Source organism: Trachurus japonicus, chromosome 10, assembly GCF_045865225.1.
Source record: "Trachurus japonicus isolate A0001 chromosome 10, Traja_1.0".
Lineage (NCBI taxonomy): Eukaryota > Metazoa > Chordata > Actinopteri > Carangiformes > Carangidae > Trachurus > Trachurus japonicus.
In genome coordinates this window covers 9,059,689-9,066,404 of record NC_140916.1, presented here as the reverse complement: position 1 = coordinate 9,066,404, position 6,716 = coordinate 9,059,689, and positions in this window count along the sequence as shown.

Here is a 6,716-nt window from a genome sequence, read left to right as displayed (position 1 = left end):
GCAGCGTAGACTGACTGTCCGAGGGTTTAATGAAGGAAGAGGCCGCAACGCATCGACCATGACGACGACGATGATAATGATGGCAAAAGCGGCGTCCAAGCCTGAGCAGCGAGGAGAAAAAAAGAAAAGTGAAAGAAAAGAAACGAGTGAGTGAGTGAAGACACCTCTCTGGAGGACCATCCTTTTCCTGGGGATGGTGTGGCGCCTTGACCTCCAGGATCAACCCCCTCCTCCTCCTCCTCCTCCTCCTCCTCCTTCTCCCTCCACCAAGTCTTCCTCTCCCTCCTCACATCAGGATTTCATTAAGTGGTGAGCAGCAGAAACACCCCCTCCCCTCCCCTTCCTCCTCTCCACCTCAACCACTCCAATTCACTCCACTCCATCACCACCACCACCACCACCCTCCCTCCTCCCTCCTCCTCCTCCTCCTCCTCCTCCTTTGCTCTCTCCTGCGCCACTTTGCTCCCAAACCAAAATGAGGAAATAGCTCGTCTGGTCGCTGACAGACCCCGGGTTCGGCCCGTAAAGATAAATGACCCAAAGTATTAAAGTTTAACACGTTGACAAAACCCACCTGATCTGTGGGATTAATGCAACAAAAAATCCATCTGTGGAAAAAGAAGGAGAGGAGGAGAGGAGGGAGGAGGAGGAGGAGGAGGAGGAGGGGTGACATGAGGGGGAGGAGAGGGAGAGGAGGGGGAGGGGGTAGGGGGGCTCACAGGAGAGTAATAGCCGGGCACTGGGAAGGTCAAACAATATTTAGGATAAGTACATATCCAGGGCTGAGAGGCAGAACTTTGCAGAGGCGTACGTTTTTTTTTTTCTTCTTCGGGGTCTCGTGTTCCTGAACGTCACGCTTTGGCAAGTTCAGCAAATCCTCGAAAAGGTGAAACACGTCGCACACACAGACGCACACACAGACAGACACACGCATACACAGCAGAGGCAACAACACATACACAGCGAAGACTTATGATGCTTAATTGGGTCAAACGAAGAACACAAGGAGTGCTTTTACTTAAAGTCCCATCAATAATGTGATGTCATTGGGAGCAGAGGTTTCTGTTTGTCGACTGCTCCAACCACAACACCGTGTCGGAGGAGCTTGTTGAGAAAAAAAAAGCCCCGTTATCAATGCAGTATGAATATCTTAACTTTGTGCAATTTAAAAACACTAAATAAATAATCAAAAAGCATCAAACTGTGGATAAGAGCAGCTTTTGAACACAAACCCACCACTTCCTGTACGGGCCCAGTAATCCTCCATGTGGTCTCCCTATGAGCTGATAATAAAGATGCACAATGATCTTATTTGGCCTTTTAATCAGGATATGAGCTCATGTCCAGGGAACATTATAGATGTGATTGTGATGAAAGTTGAGTTAATCCCCACGAGGACACGAGCTGATTGAGTTTGTAGTCTATTATCCTCTATTAAAGTCGAGGCTAAAGGTGAAAGCTCAGTGTATAATTTACCTGGAGACGAGGAACCATGGTGGGAAACGTCCAGAATTCAAAAGATTAAATGATGAGAGTTTATCTCTCGGTCTCTGACTGGACTTGTTGGGTTGCTGGTGAACTGACCTTTAACATTTTGTCAGTGAAGAGTGAATCAGGCTTTTTTAAAAGGTATTTAAGGGATTGTGTTTCACAGTAAATATAGCTGATACCAATAATTTCCTCTGATGACCTGCCTGCTTTTCTCAAGGTAACATAACCAATGTGTATTCAATGTTTTCAGACAATCGCATGTTATTATATATGATTCAAAACATAAATAAGTCCCGATAGTCTGTTATAAAACACAATAAAGTCGAGGGGCTTCTACACCTTTAATTGACAGGACAGTCGGAGAGAGAGACAGGAAATGGGGAGACGGAAAGGGGGGAATGAAATGCAGACAGCAAAGGGCAGCCGGGGGAATCGAACCGGGGCTACTGCAACAAGAACTACAGCCTCTATATATGGGGCAGTGAGCTGTACAATGCCCCTAAATATCAATATTAATGCTAATAAAAATCTAATTTCACTTATTTCTTCCTTCAACCACATTTTATTGCCCAGTGAATTGTGGTTATTTATATTTATCCTTTAATTCCTGCAGAATGTAACAAAGTAAGTTTAAACATAAGTAAACATAAGATAAATAAGTATTTAATATTTCATATTATTGTGAATATTGGATTAATCAGTCATTAATTCCTCACAGGAGGAGTTTCTCATGTGTCAGTTTTTGGCAAATACACACAAACACAAACATTTACATATCTTTATATCTCCTTACAACCGCACTGTAACCGTCTGTTATAAATAGTTTATTAAGTGTTTATTACTTATAAAGTATCATGTGCCTCCTGCTTAGTGCTGCTGAACATATCTGGGCTTCAGAAAACACACCCTTTCTGATGCTTTTGAACACAGCATTCAGTGCAGTGTGTGTGTGCATTGCTATAAATAGAGGCTGAGGTAAAAGTTAAAACAGCTCGGTGAGATTTATTCGTCATTCCAGGCTGAGGGAATAAGAGTCAATGTATTTATGACACATCTTCTAATGTGAAGGTGTGAATCGCCTGGATGGAGGCAGAAACCTCTTCACACCTCAGCGGGGTAGAACAAACACTCTGAGTTATATTGGCAAACAGGTTAATGATGCTGTTTGGCCTTTAATTGTGCCGGTGGAGTGATGGAGGTGCGTTCAAACACAGGTGAAATATAAGCCGTTAAAGCGCTGAGTGCAGTTTCAGCCGAGGTGCAGCGCAGCAGCAGTTAGACTGGAGCCTGGGTGGATGTTTTGCAGCCAGCTGTTAAATCATTATTATTGCCTTCTATTTTTCACACAAGATTTAAATTGAAGTTGCTTCTCTTGGAGGACGTTCCTCTCGTTTTTCTTTCTTTCTTTTTTGTCCTGAAGCATTCAAATCATGATAACGTGCAGGACGTTCAAACCATTAGGCACAAGCTTTACTGACGTCACAGGCCATACTGTTGCAAACCCCCCAAAAGCAAAAAGATGTGACAGACTTTATCACAGTAAAAAACAATGATATTTAATGAGTCATTCACTTTTTTTTTTTTGCTTTGAAACTTTTACAACTTTTCCCAGAAGGCACCTCTCTCAGCTGAAGTTCTTCTGCCCTGTCCTCCTTCATTTCTCAGCTCGAGGTATTTTAATGGAGAGGAAAACAGGAAAAATAGAAATAGGAAAAAAAAATGTCAGGAAGCATAAATATTAAGGGAGTGAAAACACTAAGCAAGGTCTTGGCCCTGATCTGTGTCCATAACTTAGTCTGTCACTGTAGTTCATAAATATTAAGAATAGGCTCACACTCCATCGCAAACTGTGAGCAATGAATCCGTGGAGAAAAACTCCTGCGTCCTTTTTTTGACTGTCAAAGCTTTTTGTGCCTTTTTGTGTTTTATTTATTTTCCTTTTCCAAACCAGCTTTTGACTCTTAAAACCAACAGACAAACTGTTTTCATTTGCATTTAGCAGCTGAAGAAGGAAACTTCATCCAGTCTGTTTATCTTTCTCCTGCACAGTTACACTGATCCGTATCTGACTTTTAACAGTCGGCTGTCAATTTCCAAATGATATAAGCATTTTGAAATGGATTTATGATCAACTGATGCACTTTTAACTTTTTTTCCACTGTAACGTTTTCCCGCTCCTCCCTGCTCCCTTTTAAACGCTGCCACTGCTGCATAAATACAAACTGCAGGGAGACAGACACACATGTATTCACCCTCCCAGTCACTTCCTCCATGAGTTTATTTCCTGCAGCAGAACCACTTTAATAAATTTCCCAATTTCCCCTGTTTCACTTTACTTATGTTATTATATTTGTACCATATTTTCCCTGCTGATGCCATTGGCACCTGGACTCCTACCTAAAGTTTTAACTTTGTGGTTGTTTTATTGTGAAATGTTTCAAATAATTAAAAAAAATGTTATTTTTAAACAACTTGTTCTTATTAGCTATTTAGTATATGTGATTGACATGATATTTGTACATTTACTATCATCTGTACTGTTTGTTATAATTGTGTTATAATTATCTGTTGTGAAGCACATTGAGTCTGCCTTGTGCATGAAATGTGCTTTATAAATAAAGTTTGAATTTGAATTGACCGTTATTTCTCTCTTTCATAAGTGATAATATGAAGCTAACCAAACAAATAAATACAAACTTAACAAACTTCAACTAAAATAAAGCTGAAGTTTGTCCCAATTATTAAAAAGCATTGGGGCTCAAAACACCACAAAATAATATTTCAGCTCCAGTAATATTAAGAGATTAAGAGTCTTTATTGCCATATTTAAATCTGACTGGAGTTTGTTGTTCACCTTTTCACACTATAAATAAATAAAATTAATTAATTAATGCTTTATGTCTGTTATTTATTCCTCAGTCTGTTGCCAGGTTACCTTTTATGTGTTAATTTAGTGTTCAACAAGACCAACAACAACACAGTTTACAATGCTGAAGCCATTTCTACCTGCTGTGCACTTTTACGTCTTATACCAACATGTTAATCCAGATGTGGACACGTGTGTCTCAAGTGAACACTTTAATGTGCGTTACAAACATGCAACTGCAGAAAATTTAGGGATGGCTGGCAGACGAGGTTACGAAAGATTTTCCCCCTGACACCGAGTCCACATTAACAACAACCCTCTGAATACAAAAGAAATACAACACAATGGAAATATAAAGGGCCCTGGATATTTGCTGGTAAACACTCTTGCAGCTACTTTTCAGGATGCATTTTTTTCTTTTCTTTACTGTTATGTGAGGTGACTGAGTGCAGATTTATATTTGAGCTATTTAATGTGTATTTAAAGATTTATTATCCATTGTATTCCACTGTATGCAGCCTTAAGAGGTAGATTTAGTGCTCCAGGTGCATTCAAACCCGGGTGATCCCGGTCACCTCAGGTACATTTTTAGTGTCAAGTGTGAGCAAGAAACTTCAATTTGCATTTTCCTCAGACTCTCTGTGACTTTGGAAACAACAAGAAAAAAAACTGCAACACTTGAACAAATCAGTTAACTTTGTGTCCATTTTTTTTGTGTGTGTGTGTGTGTGTGCCTCCACTGGATCGACAGTCGGTGTGCGTCGGCCGTGGCACACCCCCTCAGTGACCACATCCGCCATAAGCAGCCAGAGATGAAACGATATGGAGATTATCAGGACAAAAAGCCTCCCAGCTTGTCACGGGATGCAGAGCGTATTGTACATCCACATGTATTGAACACAAACCTGTCACCGTCTGTGACAGCCCCATTCATCACACACAAAGCCAATCCTGTCAGCGGCACAATGCGCTCGATCCGTCCCTCCTCCCTCCCCCTCTTCTAAGTGACAGCATTGAAATGAACATTAGGACACCCCGGGTATGTATTCAAATGATTTGTTTTTTTTTTCCCTCTCCTGCCTTCCAATGAAGCCAATTTCCAGAAGCTAATAAACCTGGGAATCGTTTCATCTCGGAGACGGGATGGGCTTTGTTGCTCTGAAGGCAGCATCAGGTCCCGTGGGGTGGTTGAATCTGTTATTTCACATCAGAGACGATTATCGGAGCAGGAAAGGAACTAATGATATCACCTGAGCTACATCTTAATGGGTGGGGGTCACAGCTGGAGGTCACAGTGTCGAACCTCGAGCCAAAGAACTATGAAGCCAATTATGGAGTCTCTAAGCTGCACACTTTGTCAACTTGACCTTTTATTTTCTGTGGTCTGCACAGGCTTTTGATTCTGATTGTATTTTATCCTGAATGTCACCACAGTGTGGCCCGGGGTAAATCTGAAGGGACGCTTGTGTTGCATTTTTTGACTAAAAAATAAAACAGGAGTATGATATTTTCAGATAAGTATGTATTTTCAGAAAATATTTGTAGATGAATGGACAGAGGGAACGTTATATAATACTTTTTCGTGATCAATTATTTACACTCTATATAAAGGGATATCTGAAATGCGACAAAAACTTTGAATTTTGAGTGAAGTAGCCTATGTCAAATAGATGCTAACATGTGTCATGAGGAGGAAAGTGACTTTATAACCATAACCATTGGACATAATGAGCTTTAGTTCTTCCATTTTTTATTTTAAGATCATTTTCACTGTTGGTTTATATTGTTATAAGTCCATATGATGACATGTGATGTTGCGTAGCTGCTGGTGGTTGTATGTAGACAATTAACTTTTTTTTTAGAGAACGACACTGTTTCATTCAATGTCTTCAATTCAATTTGTGGATATGCATTAAACATGAGACTCAATTATTATATGTTAGCAGAAGGAGTGAGTCCTTTCTGTTCCTATGCTTGTATATAGAAATTACTGCTAAATTAGGGCGACATGCACTAAAAGGAGTCATGATCTCATTTTCTATATCTGTGCACATATGCAACCTATTTTAGTCGTCCAGATGAGTTCATTATTTCGCCGGCTGAGCTGATCCAAGATCAGGGAAATCATAGTAACGAATTAACAAATTCAACATTAACTGGTTCATTGCTACTTATTGTTGATGTTTACATGTCTCATCATTAATGCCCTGTCCACCGAAGACGACTCCTCTGTCTGAGCCTGTGCAGTGTAATCTGTTGTTGTGTGCAGGCGTTTGTGTGTTCGTATGAGTGTGTGTGTCCTGAGTCAGCAGAGTCCCAGTAATTACCCATAGATCCAGAGGCAGAGGGGCTTCACAGT